We start from the raw sequence: 19720 nt of genomic DNA, 5'->3' as shown, positions 1-19720 counted from the left end.
ACGCCACTAATGAGAGTCCTTGTGCAGAGATGCACCCGGAGGCTTCTGTTAGGTGCCTTTGAAAGCACAGCTATTAATGAGGTACCTGGAGGGAGCCAGCTTTGGGAAGGAGCAGAATCTAGACGTGGAAAATTGAGCCACTAAGAGAAGTTGCTAGTATCCACGCTCAGGGGACAGTGTCCACAAAAGGTAGCCGATATCCACGTTAATTAGCCAGTATCCTAGAATGGACTTAGAACGGAGGGGCCTTGGTAGTGTTTATAGAAGCTTCCACAGCTGTTGGAGATATTAACAAACTGAAGAAAACAGCAAAACACAGCAGCTTTTAACATGCAATTCTGCAGAACGGGTTGCCAGCTTAGAAAGAAGGCACAAGTGAGTGGTGCACTGACGGGTATGTGATGGTGTTTTTAAAGCACGCCCTCTAGAATGAGACATGCCTGTAGCCGCCCGCGGCCACAAGTCAACTGGATTCACCTGAAAGGGGGGCTGGGAATGAAGGGGGAAGGAGGGCGAGAAGAGATGAGGCCAAGACAAAGTTCTCTGATCAAGGCCCAAAGCTTTAATGTTCGGCTCTCAATTTAAAGGGGAAGACCCAACCCACAACCCCTCCTGGTTTCAGATGGGTGGGATAATCCATAGTCCATTCCAGGTCACGGCCGGAGATGCCTCAAGGCAAGCCCAGGGGCAGTTCTGCTGTGTTCCGGGAAACCAAGGTGGGTAACTCCACCTAGATCCCGTCACTTGACCTTGTTGTGGTAACCAAGGTCTCTTCAGGCTTGCTCATGGTGGGGGGAAGGTACAGTTCCCCCTATTTGGTTAACTTAAAAAGAAAAGAGAGAGGTGAAACAGGAATAGGGTCGTCGTCGTGATATCTGGCTACTTCCTGCTGACATTGGGGGCGACGTGTCTCTAGGGGGAACCTAGAAGAATGGGTATAGAGGATGCAGGAGAGTCGGCTGTGTCCTGCTGTCCAGGGTTTATGGAGCCCATCTGAGGATAGGTCAGGAGGAACAGGTCCAGTAGAAGCAGCTGTGTGACGTACACGATTTCGTCCCATCTGAGGTACCGAGTAGCCGGGCTTGTTGGGAGAGATCTTTGTGTGAAGGCAACTTATCTGCTTGAGACACAAGGTTCAAACGTTAACAGCAATATAATTATCCAAGGAAATAAGGTTGAAAATGGAACTGTTTTAGTATCTAATCCAACTGCTGACTGACAGGGATCAGACACAAAGTCTATGACTACTCAGGCTGGTAGATATCAACAAAAGCTGTCTGTTTACAATAATTTATAGCCCTCTGTTTCAGTGTTTTTCCATGGAGACCTAAGACTCTGAGCGGGCAAATAAGCCAGGCCTATTGCTGAATTTTAGGCTTATAGCTGATTTTAGGCCTTCAAAGTTAAGCAGGGCTGTCCCCAAAGTCTCCTCTCTTTTCCAAATATAGAAGGACCGTGGCAATTCTCATCTTACCCAGGCGGGGATAGAGGCCTGACCTCCAGTAATTAAAGGGAACCTTGTAATGGCTCCAGTCCTCCTGTCGTTGTCCAGTAAGGCCTGAAGGCCATACCCGTCCCGATGTCTTTTTCCTGGAGAGGGGATACTTTCGACATCAACCCCTATGCAGTCAGGCTTGTCCCTCAGGGAACCCAGAAACATATTTTTAACTTTTATTTATATTCCCTTGCAGTGCTTAGCCTCGCAGCCTTAGCAAGAATTCAGATTGCCAGACAGAGGGGTTCTGGGTAGTCCCTCTCTGCTTGGTCTAGGGGTGGAAGTCCCCTCTTTTAGGTTGGGTGGAGATGAGACTTGGGAACACCCTGGATAGAGTAACAGCCTAGAGTCTCATGGTCTTCCATGGCTAACACATGATAATGTGTCTGACTAAATTTTGTCATCAGATTCTTCATTATCAGAATCATAATTATTAGGCTCAAGATCTGTGTCCACTTGACAGACCAATCATTCAGGTAGCCATTGGGCTCCATTTTCTTTTTCTGAAAAAATACAGACTGATCCATGACCCCAAATTAAGACAGGGTCAGGACCATTCCAAGAATTAGTTAGGGGGTCTCTCCATTAGACCCTGGAAGTGACTGGATGCCAGTGGCAATCTGCTGCAGACTGACCTTTAACATCAGTTTGCAGAAAATTTAAGACAAATAACACAAAAGCAAGATGTGCTTTTGGTGATCTTGGAGGGTATAATTCTCCCCCCCTTTTTAGTTTAAAAAGCCAACCTTTTAGAGTATTTGTAAAATCAGGGAAGAAGCACCAATAGCTGTTTTTCCCACACTCAGAGAGTTATAAAGATATTAAGGTTTTATAATCTCTCTTTCACAATTTTGAGGATAATAAGGAATTTCAATATTAAATTGTCAACAAAACATCTCAAATGTTTGACTGTAGTCAAATAACTGTAATAGCCAGTTCCATTACCTGTCTTAGTCTGGTATGGAACACCAAGCACAGGGAAATAATATAGACAATAACTATATTTTTAGTTGCTTCTCTTGTTAAATTAGTTGCAACTAGAAAGTCTAAAAAGTGTCAAGTCACATGTACATATTTTAATTTTTAAAAATCAAAATGAGTAACATCTATTTGCCAAAGTTAATTACATATAAATCTTCAAGGTTTAACACCAATATGAAAAAATTTAGAATACTGAAAACAAGTTTTTGCAATTTAACTTGCACACCTTTTAGAAATGCCAAATTATTGTATCAAGCTATTACTATTTTGATGCTGTAAAGAATAAGATAGTATGGCCAATTATTTGCAAGGCCTATGATCTGTCTAGTATACAAATCTGCTCTGGCATTGTCCTGGGGTTCAGGCAATCCAATGAGCTTTTAAATGTCTTAAAAAGTTCAGAGACAGTACATGTTTTAAAAATTAAGCTGTATTTTTATAAATAACTATAAAATTTGAGAATTAGCAATATCTAAAAAAGGAACAATTTTAAGCAATTATAAATTATGAGCCATTTACTGGCTATAAGTATATAAATTGAAAGCTTGATTTTCTAGTATTTTAAACAGTGGCTACAACACATAATTTAATTATTTGTGCTCAAGTAGAGAAAACTCAAGAAAATAAATATGTGATCTAAATATGTGATCTAATTACATATACTGCCTTCTCAATAGATGAGGCATCTGTAAATACAGCAAATGTCTTTTCTATGAGCTGCATGCGTAGTAAATTTCAGGAAATATAAAAGCATGCAGAGAAAAACTGTAACAACTTTTGGATAGTGATCACCAAATTTGCTTAAAATGTTTGCCATAATAGGCCAAATATCATTTTTCAATAACCAATTTAATTGCTATTTGGAATAAGGAATAAACATTTTATTGAAAATGTTTTTAGGATTCTATCTTACAATGTTTTATTAACACAAACTTTACTTGTAGATGAAGAAGGATGAATCTACATAAATGGTTTCTTTTGCCAAAGGGCTGCTGTGGGCATGAGTAATAATAACACAAACAGCCAACAATTTTCATAGTCTATATAATTTGTCTGTTGATAACTAACAGCTTACTCTACTTTCCGCAAAGCTATTTTTCCTTTAGTTAATTGTCAAGGGGAATTAGGACTTGTATGTCCCTTGAGAATATCAAACATAGGTTCAAATCCTCTTACGGTAAGCTTAAGATGAGGTTTTAGCCAAATAATATCTCTTAACTTTTGAAAATTATTAAATGCAAATGAAATTAAAAGCAAACCTTTCCAATAATGTGAGAACCTTGGATTCTCAATTACCAGAAATGTAAAGGAATGGTATAAAAACAAACTTCTAGATCTATAATAATTATATACGTATTTACTGAAATGGCAGCTAGAGTAGGCAAGTCAGGCTGTAATGCCCCATTAGTTTTATAAATCTTAAGTTTAAACTTTGTTTTGGATTAATTCAATAACCAATCTTTCTTAGCTGAGTGAGAGTATAAGATGAATGCCAAGCTGAAGGCAATCTTCTAATTGTTACAGAACTTAAGATTAGGTCTCTTGCTAGTAATAGATTGAACCCAATATATATTAGAGGAACCAAAGCCATCTTGTCCTTTCTCTTTCTAAATAATTTGGAAGGAATTAGATGCAAAGGAACAAAAAAACAAGTTGAACAATTCTTTTTCCAGCAGGTAGTTACAATGCCATGGGTGGAGCAGCCATTATTTAAATTTCTCCAGCATAATCATTACAACTCTTGGCCCTGAAGCTGACCCTTCCAAGGAACAAACAAGGCAATAAACAAATTCCAGAAAACACCCTTCAAGGGGCTGGTCAGGATGACCTAGGCAAAAAGAGTATTTGTCACACAAACTTCTGCTGAACCCATTGTATAAACTTAATTCAAATGTAAATGTTTTTAATCTTGGCCTATATCCTGAGGCCTAGCCCAGAGATTATCTTTCCTGCACCAAGGACAAATTTCTGTCTTGTGACCGGATTATTTGCTAGTGCCTGTTTTTGAGACAGTCATTTTAAAAATGACTTGAATCTCCACATTTTAGAAACATCTTTTATCTTTACGGTTCTGTGCAAGCATTGCTTGTACAGTGGTCCCTTGTAAGGCAGCAGCCATGGACAGACCCTGATGGTAAGAGGGCCCAATTTTAGCGCAAAGACGAAAGTCTCCATGTAAGTCTGTCTTTGCTTTGTGCAACAGGCTGCATTAGCATTCTCATAAGCCAAATGAGTAACAAAAGGAATTCCTGTTTGAGGATCTCCAAAAATTCTACCAGCTGCTTTCAGCAGCCTGTCTACGAATTTCTGGAATGGTTCCTCAGAACCCTGGTTAATACTGAATAAGTTTCCACTAAGGTCCCCTTTAGTAGGTAATTGATTTTAAGCACAGCAGGCAACCATTGCAACCTATGTATACACTCCTGCAGGCAGTTTAACCTGATTAGCATTACCTTCATATTAACCTTCTCCTAGAAGCATGTTAAGATCCCAATCTGCATTGCCTGCCTGGGCAATCATCATGGCGGTTTTCTTACTGGTATCACACCATTTTTGAGCTCCAAAGCAAGTAATCTCCTAACAAAGTAGCTTTACATATAGTTTTCCAATATTTGAGCATTAAATTTGCTTCTACCACAGTATCCAATAAAGCTTGTGTGAAGGGGTCATTAGACCCATATTGTGCCACAATTGTTTTTTAACTCTTTTATTTAACTCTACCTGCTATAGCCTTTCTACTATAAACATAACCAAGTCAAAAAATTTTCAAGCTCACGATTCCTGTCAGCTGTAGCCAAAGGAATGTTGGCAATTAACCACATTTTTAAGTTTCCTTTGCAATATTAGCATATAACCATAATTTTTGGAAACAAAACCAATTTTTAACAATGTAAGCAATCTATTTTTCTCTAAAATCAACACCAAGTGGATTACTTTTACCTTACAAAGTTTGGCTGCAGTTCTTATATATGAATGCATGATAGTGCAGTCTTTAATATCTCACTAAATAGACATTGCTTTTATATCTTTTATACATCTGGTTTTTGAATGACTAACCCTGTGTTACCAGTTTTGAGCCAACTTTTTGTTACCAAAGTTGTAAATTTTTAACCAAACCCAATAACTTATAGGCCAATAATTTATAACCAAGACATGAACATATTTGTACCTTAAAACCAATTACAAACAAAAATGAAGTAACAACACATCTTATATATTTAAACGAAACAAAATTTCTTGCTTTTTCTAGCCACAATTCTAAAATAAAAGCACCTTGTCACTGAGATTTTTCCAGGACAAACAACTCTTAACTTCCTTATTTAATACAAGAAACCTGCCTGTCCCTTTAAAAGCAGCCTTTCCAGCTCAGCTCAGCTCCCAAACTTTTAGCTACAGGTGTTAAGCAAACTTACTAGCCGCTGCTCTGCATATTAGAACTGCCTTTGAAAACCAAGTTAAACTAGACCAAGTGTTGAATCAAGCAATTTTAACGATCTTTTAAACATTAAACATAGAACATGAAACATAGACGACCAATCATTCATACAACGAGACATGTGGACAGAAAACACAATGAGACACACGTGGACATTGGTGCACCAAGGACAAGACAATAAACAAAGAAAGCAGAACTAAGAATTTCTCTTAGTTTTTCTTAGTCTAAAACGTCTCCTGAATTTTCTCTTGTTCCTAGGAGAGCTCCGATACAGCCTTTCCATTCTTTTTGCTGGCATAACCCAGAGAGAAAACAACTGCTTTTCAAAACCCGTTCTCTCTGAAGTTTAAGATCTAACACTTTATCCCTTTCTTTAGGAGATGTAGCTGTGGCTGCTTTTTTAGTTTTCCAATTTCTTCTAACCCTGCTCTTTCTCGTCTGAGGCAGCTCTTGAAGGCTGCGGGCATCTGCCGGTCTCCTATCCCGAATTCACTGTCACCCCTAGGCAAAGTAGGCATCGGGTCAACACCTATTTGACCTAGACCTATACCTATCCCTCACAACGCACTTCCTGCAAACATGGCCTCCCAAACTTACCTAGCGCTAGATTCAATATTGTTTGCTACTTCCTAAGTGCGCGGGATACATTCTTTTATTACCTTTTTCCGTGGGGCCCCACCTAAGACAGTGTTTCCTCAGCTGGTCCCCGTTTTCAAGTCCCACGATGGCGCGCCAATCTGTAGCCGCCCGCGGCCACAAGTCAACTGGATTCACCTGAAAGGGGGGCTGGGAATGAAGGGGGAAGGAGGGCGAGAAGAGATGAGGCCAAGACAAAGTTCTCTGATCAAGGCCCAAAGCTTTAATGTTCGGCTCTCAATTTAAAGGGGAAGACCCAACCCACAACCCCTCCTGGTTTCAGATGGGTGGGATAATCCATAGTCCATTCCAGGTCACGGCCGGAGATGCCTCAAGGCAAGCCCAGGGGCAGTTCTGCTGTGTTCCGGGAAACCAAGGTGGGTAACTCCACCTAGATCCCGTCACTTGACCTTGTTGTGGTAACCAAGGTCTCTTCAGGCTTGCTCATGGTGGGGGGAAGGTACACATGCCTATCGATCTTTTCTTCCTGTAGGTCAGGGCTTGCCTCCCTGGACTCAAAGCCTTATATAATGATCACAGCCTGATCGTGGCCCAGTCATGTGACAGACCGCCTGTAACTTTCCAGCACTCAGTGTTCTGAGACAATTAGGCCCCAGCCACCAGCTGGAGGAGAGAGGGTCCTAGTGCCTACCACCTATCTGTGACTTCGATGAACTCTATGCTTCAAGATGAAAATCAACCATCTCCATCTTTCTTACATAGGCAAGCCCCACGTACATCTGGTCTTTCTTCCCCAAATCCCTTCAGTTTCCAGTGTGGTATACCACTGATCATAAACAGACAAGTATGAACCACCCTGTCAAGACCTCCACGGAACATTTTCTTGTGTATAGCAGCTGCTTGGGTATTGGTTTAAGAAGGAATATTCTCCAACTGTCTCTCTGTTCTCAACCACAGAAATGACAGCCCTGTAAAGCCATTGAAGGCAGCAGGCAACTTTGGTCCTGACTCTGGAAGCCTTTATTTTCGACTTAGTTATAATTTTCTTGTATTTGATCACTAATGTTTCTAAGGCACCAGGAAAAGCTGATATCTCCTAAAACTCCTTTCAGAGGCAGAAGGCCAGACTTTTCTCCCTGCTCCTCAACACCTGTGTGCTTTTTCTAGTAATGTAACAAACCTATAGATTAGCTTAGTTTAGCTAGTGTTCTGTTTCCAGCCTCTCTTGCAGCTAGCTGTAGCCATCTGACTAAAACCTGTTCAATAGGGACAAGCACAAAAACTATGTAGGTCATTCTAGGTTGTGACCTAGAAATACATGGGGAATCCTCTCATCTCAGCCTCTTTGTGGTGGGTGGGTCACAGGGACATCTTCATTTGAAAAGATGATGGATTATCAGAACAGAGAGGCTGCCCCCCCACACACACCCATGACAGCATAGCTGTCCTGAGAGCCCAGCACACTAATTTGAACCACTGAGAAAAGGTGAGCCATCCTGGTTAAATAAGCAACTTTGTCCTGGGTTTTTACAGTAGCCAGGGTAGAATCCTCCCTGCTAAAGTCTTGCTTATCAATGTGCAACTGCAGGAATTAGCTTTGAGGACTTTGTAGCAAGATCACCAAGGGGCTTATCAAATTCCTTTTGAAGACTCCTAAACTCGGGAGACCCTCCCTCAAGTCTCTGGAAATCACGACCACCCAAAAATCATTAAGAAACTATACCTGGATGCAATCAGCAGAGGTTTATTGGGGAAGAAAGCTAGCAGCCAGCAGTCAAACTGCACACTTGCACAGGAGTAGAGTTTTGACAAAAGGCCAGCAAGCTGAGGTTTTTTTTTTTTTTTTTTTTTTTTAGCATGGGGTGGGGAAAGGAAGGAATTTTCGTGCGGTTACACATGATTGGTTGCATTTTCGAGCGGTTACACATGATTGGTTGTTTTACAAATTTTGAACATCAGCAGACTGTAACACTGGGAAAACCTCAAGGGGGGGTAACCAAGAACAGTGGAACATTTCAGAGGAACCCACCCTAAATGATTTAGAGCCACATGAAAATCACTCTGCATACTCATTCTTCTCAAAAATGTAGTTTTACCATGTCACTGTGCCCTACCCTGTCATTACCAACTATTTCAGGTTAGCTATTTCTCACTTGCCATAGCCCCACCCTGAGGCTTGAGGAATGTTAATCCAGCAAGTGTCCTCTGATTCAGGGTTAATGCCCTCCACCCGGAATGTGTCCCAGGGCAGTGAAAGCCTGAAATCTTACATCCAGTTTCGCTTTCTGGAACTTGCATTCTTTTGCTCAGGTTTAGGGTAAAGAAAAAGCCTGTATATGTTTCATAAAATGGTCTTTATAATTTTTCACTCGACACCTTGTCCTTGGGATTCTTATTAGGCAGAGAAGAAACCCAAATACTTACTTACTCAATTCAACACCTAGGGTTACTTTAGCTCAACAATAGTTACTTATTTACATATGCACATATGTGCTACAGCTCATTTACATACATGCATATGTGTCACAGCAAATTTACATATTTGCATTTGTGTCTCAGCTCCTGGGTAGAGGTCTTATGACAACTTGCAGGAGTCAGTGCTCCCCTTCCACTAGTAGGTTCTGGGATTTGAACTCAGGTTTGACAGGCTTGCGTTGCAAGCACCTCTCTCTGTGAGAGAGACATACCATGGATGTCAACAATCCTTCTCACTGGCTTGGCAAAGTTTGATGTCACCAGTTCCTTTTATCTAGAGGACTTAAAGTCCTGCTCTGGCTCACCCACCCCCACCCCCACCCCCACCCCCGATGCTGCATCTGTGTGCACTCCAGTCCCGTGTGGACCCGCATGTCTCCAGCTCAGCCTTTCTGCTAATAAGGGCTAAAGATGAGCTATGCCTATTTTTAATTTGTTCACTCACTTGCATTCTTGGTAACACCCTCCCTGCTCTCAGAGCCCCTGGTTGACAGCTGCCTCGCCTCAGCCCATGGTGGGGTAATGCTGCTACTGTGTTGCCTTCTGTCTTCCTGCTGTCGGCACTCATGGCCAGGCTCATGTTGGACCCTAAGATCCAAACCGGGGGACGCGCTCCCACAGAAGCACTCAAAGATAGGGATTCAATGCAACAACAAGGGGTTTATTGATTGATAACCAGTGCACTGGGGTTCCCTCACATGCAGGCAAGAGGAACCCCGAGTCAAAGCTAAGAGCAGTTTTTATACCATTTTCACAGATTTCACGAGGGCAGTTATACAATTACCTCTTAAACAATGACCACAGAGGCTGACCTCAACAGTCGTTCTCAGGCCCGGTCTCTAGGTAATTCAGGTTTGCACATTATCTTTATAATAATGATTGGTAGCTAACTGGCTTCTGTTTACCCAGGTTTATTACGGTAAGGGTACAGCTTCCTGATTGCCTCTTATCTTGGGCCCTTCCCCTGGAATGCACGTAAGTCTTTGGAATGTGTTCCTCACGGGGATGTGTCCTGGGGCAGTTAATTTTTTAGTTTAATCTGAAACCTGAGATTCTTTCAATTTTAAGTTTAAACTGAGAGCTGAGATTCCTACACTCACACTACTGCTTTTCTCACCCCTTCTGTGCCCTGACATCAGCCCTGTCTCCTCCTGCAGCTTCAGTTCTGTCCCAGTCCTGTGTGCTCTGTGGCTCAGCTAAGGCTTCAGTGCAGTCCTCTGCCACCACCCCCGGGGTTTTTCCTTTCTCCCCATTTTTCTTATCTCTCTGGATATTCTGTTCTGTGTCTTTACTTCTGATTAGAGTTCCGAGTCAGACTTATGCTTTTCATTTGTGTTTAATCTATTATTAAACCTATTCACCCAGTTTTGAATATTGATCACAGGAATTTTCAGTTTCTATTTGTCTCTTTGTTAATGAGTTTTGTTTCATTGTCTAAGTTCTTTATTCTCTCTCTCTCTCTCTCTCTCTCTCTCTCTCTCTCTCTCTCTCTCTCTCTCTCTTTCTCTCTCTCTCTCTTTCTCTTCACTTTCTCCAGACTACTACCTCTCTTGACTCAGGGTTTCTCTGTAACCCTGGCTGTCCTGGAACCTACTATGTAAACCAGGTTGGCCTCAACTCAGGTCCGCATGCCTTTGCCTCCTGAGTTCTGGGACTAAAGGCATTTTGTGAGTCTTTCAGCAAACTGTTGACCTGAGGAGGCCGTCCAGAAACCCAGGCTCCCTCTCTGGAGGTCTTGCCGTGAAGCTAGAGCCTGAACTGTGTACTGAGCCTTTACCCTGTGAGCTCAGACACTACCACCAAGTCCTTAGCATAAGAAGTGAACTAATTTCCTAAACCTTTAAATGTCACTTTCTCTGATTGTTGTTGGAATTGTTATCTGAGTGGTCAGTCAGACTAGAACAACAAGCTCTGGTACTAAAGGTGCCCTGAAACAAGTCTCTGGTCCCTTGTGACTCTCTCATCGCTGCCCAGCTGTTGGTCTACTTAGCCACCTGTGTGAATTTGGTAGATGCTTGGTGGGGGAAGGGGGGAAAGGGAGGGAGAGGGGGAAGGGGTATGGACAGCAGGGTCTCCTCTGTGAGTTCCTCCTTCCCAACTTTCTCAGTCTCCCAGCTGTCATCTTCAGGGGCTGGACATCATATTTGTTTTATTTACTTTGTTATTTTTAAGTGTGTACATGTATGTCTACATGTGTCTAGAGCTTGGGTTACAGGTTCTGTGCTGGATGCTGTGAGTTGAACTCTGGTCCTCTACAACTTCAGTATCAGGCATCCCTCCAGCCTCACCTTATTTTCTCAAGGAAGGGTCTTTCCTTGGAACCAGGGGCTAGAAGAAGATCTTTCTGTCTCCACCTCTCAGGGCTGGGATCACCAGTGAGCACCCCATACTCTGGTTCTGGGGATTGAGTTCAGGTCCTTGTGATCTATTTGCATGGCAAGCTCACCAACTGAACTGTCTTTCAGTTTTCTTTAAGCCAGTGCCAGTCAAACGTTTGAGCTTTTCCATAGACACTTCATGAAGACACCAGACAATGCCATCTGAGAAACCCTGCTGTAGTGGATCCAGCATTTGGGGCAGAACTTCTGTGTAGTTTCAGGGTGATAATCACCCCTTTTCTTTATAAGAAGCATTAGAAACGTTATTTGTTTTTAACAAATCAAGGCTGCGGTTGTTTTATGATGGCATCCAGTTTTCATAATTATAGACAGTCACGTTTATATGCTTACTTATTATTATTGATTACGTTTGGTTCACCATCCATCTGCTGAGGATTCACTGAATACAGTTTCTTTTATTCACTGAGCTAAGGTCACCATTGGCACCACAATCATGGTTTTAGAAAGGTTGGATCTCCAACGGCCGGGGTCGCCCATTATCTGGGAGGATCACGTGAGTGTCCGGCCTAATGCTGGTGCCCAGGTGCTGAGATTATCCTCCGTGTTCACACAAAGGCTGCGGAGCCTGATGAGGGGAGGGAGCACTCCAGATGCTATACCAGGAGCTGAGGAGGAGCAGATGGGCCCCTCTCACGGCTGTGGCACCAGATACTCACTGGAGGGACAAAGCGCCCAGCAAGACCCACCGAGTCTGGTTTTTAAATGATTGGTTTTTACACCCAGCCACTGGTTGCTGTTGACTGAGTTTCTAAGAGTTAAGTGCTTGCACGGAGGGAAAGGTTTGACAGGGCAGGAAGATGCTCCTTGATGGGGTGCAGGCGCAGGCGGGGCCCAGTCCCGAGCCTCAACATCTGCTCCCTGCTTGAGGCTTTAGTTGTGTTTTCAGCTCTGCTTGCTTCCTTATATTTTAGTATAACAATTGTTATGTTGATTACATTAAAAAACAGAAGCTGAGGTTTTTTTTGCTCTCCTCCCTCCATTTACCACATCTGCATACATATCAGCCAGCTTTTCTGTCTGGAAAGAAGACTCCCCAAGGCAGGGACCTTCTATCTGAAGGGCGGATTCACAGCTGCAACCTAGCACCCTGGCTGTAGCACCGGCAGGGCTGGGCTGTGGCAGCAGCCCACATCCATCCTGAACTTCAGGTTCTGGTTCCTGTGATTGGCTACTGAAGCTGGGATGGGGCAGGGATGGGGTGGGGTGGTGTGGTTACTGGCTGCTAGAGACACCAGCTGTTACTGGGGAAATCTGGACCTTCTCTTAGGGTTCTTGGTCTTACTAACGAAAGATTTTAAGAACAGACTGAAAAAGGAACCCCGAGGATAATTTTATTAGAGTTTAAAGCCCACGAGGGGGTGAGTGGACAGCCTGTGAATCTCATCGACTGTAGAGAAGAAGCAAAGATTTAAGGTGGACAGACCCAGGGGAACGGCAACGGTGGCTTGTTGAGACTATGACACTGGGTAGAGTTCTAGGAAAGAAGAACACATTACCTCATTAAAGGGATAATTATTCCTCCCATTTCTTTAGCACTTCACTGCCCAGGGCTGGTCCCTTCGCTGGGTAGCTAGCCTGACCTGGTAGATTAACTCTTCAGGGAGAAGACGGTGTCTCTCTTCTTTACTGTGACAGCAGAGTGTGAGGGTCATCATCCCAGGCACTCCAGCTGGGTGTTTGTGGCTGAGTCATACACAGATAACACAGCAGGCTGGTGGAGGCACAGATTGGCAAGGGCAGTTTGTGTTGAAGAAGCCTTGTCTAGTGACCCAGGTCAGCATATGCCCAGGGGTCTGGGGAAAGTTGGCTGATAAAACAAAACCAGAAGCCTGTATTCTATGACAGGGGATGAAAAAGTGAATACAGGGAGAGAAATAAGAGTGTGTTCTTCTCATCCCTTAGAATGTGAAGTAGTTAGGATAGGCAGGTTACGTTCGGGGGAGCCATTCGACAGAATGGCAGATTAGAAGGAAGGAGCTGTTGCTGGGAGACCTGTGAATGCAGACATACTCAGTATATGCTGAATCTGTTCAGAGTCCATGTACATTATGTGGGCACACATGATAGCAATTCTGGCAGAGATGACATGCTGATCTGGAAGGACATATGGAGAAAGCAGTTTACAGTGTGGTGACAAAACATGGTTGGGAAGGCACACCTGCCCCAGTATGGCACCACAATCGGAAACATGATGGAGACAGGATTGGAAACATGGCACAGATAAGAGGCCAGTGGGAATTGGGGTGGGGTGGACACACAGGCATCACTGACTCTTGGAAAGGAGGGCTGGCATGAGGGCTGCTCTGCCAGCAGGGGCCTTTTCAGGCCCAGTGAATGAGCTGGTGGCAGGCAATTCTGCTGCTGGGTATCTTGTTACAGGCCCTCGGCCATCAGCTCTCTGTCTCTGTCTCTCTCATTAAAGGGATAATTATTCCTCCCATTTCTGTAGGATGGCTTAATGTGGATTCAACTTTGTGTGTGTGTGTGTGTGTGTGTGTGTGTGTGTGTGTGTGTGTGTGTGTTTTGGTGAGGCAGAATTCAAAACACACAAGTAAAGAAATAAAGTTGCAAGAGCCTCGTGGAATTATTGGTGCTGAAAAGTGTGCCATAGAGAATGGAACAGGAGGGGCAGGAACCAAAGATGGAGACTTGGGAAGCCATTACCAGGAGGCTCTAAGAACCAAGGGTCCCATTCAGGGTCCCCCACCCAGGGCATCCATTTCAACCCCATAATTTCTAGATGCTGTCATGGTGGTTTATGAGAGTAATTATGTTTATCCTTTATTTGGCTAAAACTAATGAACCAACCATAAACAACTCAGCATTTTCTCCCCTGTTGAATAATGAATATTAATTAACCTGTCAGGAAAGGACTGGCACTCCTCACCAAATACAGCACTGACTGCAGCTCCCCCCTCCCTCCAACACACACCCAGTGCCAAGGCCAGAGAGGGCTGCTCAGCCTCCAAAAGGGAAGTGTGTCCAGATGTTCTGAGAGCTAACACATAGAATTTGTCCTGAAAGACGTGAGGGGACTCGAATCTTTCCCAGCACTGCAGTCTGTCTGTACACTCTGCACAGGTCTCTATGACAGTGTACTCAGAAAATCATCTACCAGCTAACACTGGGATCCCAGCCAGAGGCCACCACTGTGCCATGCTGGGGACATAGATATGGTGGCTTCTACATTTCTGGGTGAGATGCCACAGACATGGCAGGGTTTTCCTGTCACAGGGAGGGCTGGCCTTTGTGACAAAGTGAATGATCCCAGCTCTGTGTGCTTTGCCTAGTGCCAGGTTGGCTTCTCAATCTTTTCCTGGTGGCAACTGTCAGCACCGTGACTCTCCCCAGAGACACACTCTGCTAGGCTAAAAGGGAGAATGAAACACATCCAGGCCCCAGGCCTGTGGATATTTTTTTTCCCTAAGACTTCAGAAAACCCTTTAACGACAGAAGAAAACTCACAGGAAATGGCATGACATTAATTTCATATTATAAGACAGTTTTTTTTTTTTTCCCAAAATGAATCTGGAGTTAACGAGGCTATAAGATGTAAATGATAAAATGCAGACTCCTCTGTTCTGGTGAGGGAGGCCCCACTTCACCCACCACTCAAGTCAGCCACTGTTGCAGAGGGTCGGCTAGACCGAGGCAAGAGGCCTGGGGTCTCCCATTTCACTGTGCCTCTTGCTGGGAGCACGGACTCAGGATCCTGGATGAGACAACCCTGCTCGAGCACAGGCTTGTGTTTCCAGGCAAAGTGAAAACCAAGTCTCTACCATATTTGTGCTTTAAACCTGGAGCAACCTCCTTGTCTCTCCTCTCAGCACAGCTATGTCCCTCCTTCCCTGTCAGGACAGTTTAAAGAGGAAAGGAAATAGAGATACCAGGAAGGCAGAGACACAGAAACAGAGAGGGACAGACAGAGGGCCTGAGAACAAGATGTTCAGAGTAAGGAAGTTCAGGAATGAGAGGAAGCCCAGCCCACAGCCCACTCTTCCCTCTGAAATTCAACTATCAGGCCCAGGGCTCCTAAATTTCCTTCAGTTTGGATGTTTTCTGTTAATTCCACCAGGCAAGAGTAAAATCACTACCACAATTTCTGAGCCAAATTTGAAGCAAGGTTTACTGGTCAAGAAAATAAACACAGGCCTGGTCTGGAAGAAGGAAGGAGGAGGAGGAAGCCTACTAGGGCAGACATTCTGTCTGTCTGTCTGTCTGTCTGTCTGTCTGTCTATCTGTCTGTCTCATTCTGTGTGTGTCTCTATCTCTGTCTCTATCTATCTGTCTGTCTCTGTCTCTCTGTTTCTGTGTCTCTGTCTCTAACTCTATCTTTCTCTGTTTCTGTCTGTCTCTCTGTCTTTATCTCTCTGTCTTTATCTCTCTGTCTCTCTCTATCTCTGTCTCTCTGTCTCTGTGTGTCTCTGTATCTGTCTCTCAGTTTCCCTGTTTCTGTCTCTGTCTGTCTCTTTCTGTCTATCTGTCTGTCTGTTTCTATCTCTCTGTTTTTGTGTCTCTGTCTCTAACTCTGTCTGTCTGTCTGTTTTTCTGTTTTCTGTCTCTCTGTCTCTGTCTGTCTGTTTCTGTCTCTCTGACTTTATGTGTCTCTGTATCTGTCTCTCAGTTTCTCTGTTTCTGTCTGTCTGTTTCTGTCTCTGTCTGTCTCTCTCTGTCTATCTGTCTGTCTGTTTCTGTCTCTCTGTTTCTTTGTCTCTGTCTCTAACTCTGTCTCTCTTTCTTTGTTTCTGTCTGTCTCTCTGTCTGTCTCTGTCTCTCTGTCTCTGTCTCTCTGTCTGTCTCTGTCTCTCTGTCTCTCTGTTTCTGTCTCTCTGTCTGCTTCTGTGTATCTCTGTATCGGTGTCTGTCTGTCTGTCTGTCTGTCTGTATCTTTCTCTTTTCTCTCTCCCCCTCCCTCTGTTTCTCCCCCCACCTCCCACCCCTCCCTGGCTATGGTGGTGCTCACTGTTCCACCCCCTCCCTGCTGTCATTGTGACTGAGAGCCGGAAGAACCCTCCCTCAGCTACCTTGTGTTTTCTCTGCTGTTTGCACACAGAGAGGAAGATTCTGACTAATGCAGGCCACTTCCTCCCCTTCCCATTGTAGTTACTCTCTGTAGACCTTTATACGTCTCTGAACTTCTATTAAGAAATTGATTTATTTTGGCAATAATCTTTGAGTAGCACTCTATGTTAACCACAAGGATAGTGTAATGGAGGAATATAATTTTCTACATTATCCTTTAGCTGAGATCTTCTGGAACAGAGGTCAAGGGAGGCTGGGAAAGCGAACAGTGGAAGAAAGTTTGGATAGATAGGGAGGGACAAGCCTGAAGACATTACACTGGAGAAATCAAATCTAGGGTTCTGTGGAACCACAGGCTGCGAACGGCCTGCAAAAATGTAATGTATATTTTAAGATAGCTAGAAGAGGAGTCAGGGAGGTGGCTCTCTACCCCTTAAGCTCAATCTACGAAGTGCTGGCTGTACAAGCATGAGGGCTTGAAATGAGCTCCTCAGCACGCAGGAAAAATGGGGTTCTGTGGGCTGCCCTGTAGTCATGGCAGTGGGGGAGGGAGGGAGAAGGAGCCTGTTGGCCAGTCAGTTTAATCAAGTCAGTGAGTTCCAGAGACTCTGCCCCCCCCAAAAAAAATAATAGGGAATGATTGAGAAATGTACTTGACCTCCTTCTCTGGCCACAGGCACATGCACATGCACTTGTACATAGATGCACATGCATACACATACCATACACAACGCACACACACACATACATCATACACATATACCATATATATACAACAGACACCAGACACCATATACATATACTATATACATCACACACATACATCATACATACACATCCATCATATACAGACACCATACATATATACCATACACACACACAACACACACATACATCATATACAGACACCATACATATACACCATACACACACACACCACACACATACATCATATATAGACACCATACATATACACCATACACAGACACACACACACACACACCCTCGACATGGGGATTTTGAATGTTCTAATTTTATTCTGCCGCTGTGGTCAAACACCATAACCAAAAGCAATTTAGGGGCAGAAATGGCTAGTATGACTTACACTTCCAGGCCACAGTCAATAGCTGGGAGAACTTGGGGCAGGAGCTCAGATAAATAGGAGTTTGAAGCAAAACCCATGGAAGACAGCTGCTTGCTGGCTTGCTCACAGGCTTGTGCTTAACTACCTTACTTGTACAGCACAAGATCATGTGCCCAGGGAATGGTGCCTCCCACAGTGGGCATGACGCTCCTACACCAGTTAACAAACTCAATCCCCTACAGCCAGGTCAACGGGGCAATCTTCTCTCGGAATTTGCTTAATTGAGGCTTCTCCTCTCAGATGACTCTAGGCTGCATCATGTTGGTAATTAAAAGCTAACTAGGGCAGTCCCAAACGAAAAACAAATGATGGGTATTTGAAGTGACGGCAATGATGTTTATCCTGATTTTGATATACACGTATCAAAATATTGCATGGCACCTGGTAAACACACACGCACTGATATGTGTCAATTAAAGATAAAAGTTAAAAAGCCCATGAATATGTGGAATAGATTTCCAAGATGATGTAAAAATAAAAACAGGAGAAGAATGAGCAGAATTTAATTGCACAGGTATGTATGTAGGGCAATATGTATGTATGTATGCAATAGGGTTTTACAGGAGACTTGTGATGGTTTGTATCTGTTTGGCCCTGGGAGTGGCACTATTAGGTATGGCCTTGTTGGAGTAGGTGTGGCCTTGTTGGAGTAGGTGTGGCCTTGTTGGAGTAGGTGTGTCACTGTGGGTGTGGGCTTAAGACCCTCATCCTAGCTGCCTGGAAGCCAGTCTTCTCCTAGTAGTCTTCAGATGAAAATGTAGAACTCTCAGCTCTTCCTGCACCATGTCTGCCTGGATGCTGCCCTGCTCCTACCTTGAATCTCAGAACCTGTAAGCCAGCCCCAATTAAATGTTGTCCTTATAAGAGTTGCCTTGGTCATGGTGTCTGTTCACAGCAGTAAAACCCTAACTAAGACAGACCTAAGGAGTTATTTAAACTTCCCACCTTTATGAGTCAAACAGGGTTTACACAAGAAAGACCCTCACAACAGGCTGTCCAGGAAGAACATCTCAGACCCGAGGAAGCCTTGCCCTACAGGCTTGGCCAGAGTGGCGGTCCCTTGATATCTCCAGTGAGTTGGCTAGCCTCCTCTTCCTGGGACTATCCATTCCTTGTGGGTATGAATTTCTCTTCCAGTCTGGTGGTTTTAGCTGCAGGCAGAGATGGTTTACTTTGATCAGAAGCAGCACTCCTTGCTGAGAGTTTGAGGGTCATGGGGGAGACATGCTTGCTGCCTTTTCTTCTCCATCCTGTGGATTCAGGACTTTTTTACAGGTGTTGGAAGAAGGTGGACCACAGGGAGTGTTGGAGAAAGCCTTTCTGAACCTCTGCTTCCTTGGGGCTGGATGGGGCACCCTTGTCTGGTGTGTGATGCCCCATAGACTCCTGGGCTGGTCCCCTGGACCCCAGGTGGTGGTGATGCTTTTGAAGATGGTAGAAACTTTAGGGAGAGGGACCCAGCTGAAGTAGATGGGTCCCCAAGGTAAGTCTTTGAGGATGAGATCCAGTCTCCAGTGGTCTCTCGGATGCTTACCATGGCTGACATTAGTTAAATGGCTCTACTACACCCAGCCATCCCTGCCCCATGGACAGGACCTCTGACACAGTGGGCCGAAATAAATAAAACCCCTCTAAGCTTCTTGCTCCAGATGTTGTTCACAGTGAGAAGAACTGGACAGCACAGGCATGCTGCTGATGTGAGAACATTCACTGGGTTGTGGGAGTGGCTGTTGACAGAGGGTAGACACCTGGAAGGACTGGGATACAAGCAAATGCTGGGGCTCAAAACTTAAAACCAAAGCTGGCATTTGACAGCCGAGAACAGTGTACAAAAGTGACCTGTGCCCCCTCCGACCATCTCCATCAGACTGCATCCTATCTCTCTCTCTCCCTTCTCTCTAACCAGACAGGAAGGGTTTCCGGTAGGATTCCAGTGTCATCAAACAGGAAGCTCAGCTGAGGTTGTCAGGCCCCTCCCCTCCTTCCCAACCAACTCGGGCATATGAGCTTCTAACTCCCACCGTGCTTTCAAGTTTTGACCCCCAAGCCAGTCTCTTTCTTTCTTTCTTTCTTTCTTTCTTTCTTTCTTTCTTTCTTTCTTTCTTTCAATTAATTTATTTATTTTATGTATATGAGTACACCATCACTGTGTTCAGACACACCAGAAGAGG

Source organism: Arvicanthis niloticus, chromosome 5 (assembly GCF_011762505.2).
Source record: "Arvicanthis niloticus isolate mArvNil1 chromosome 5, mArvNil1.pat.X, whole genome shotgun sequence".
Lineage (NCBI taxonomy): Eukaryota > Metazoa > Chordata > Mammalia > Rodentia > Muridae > Arvicanthis > Arvicanthis niloticus.
This window is presented reverse-complemented; position numbering follows the sequence as displayed.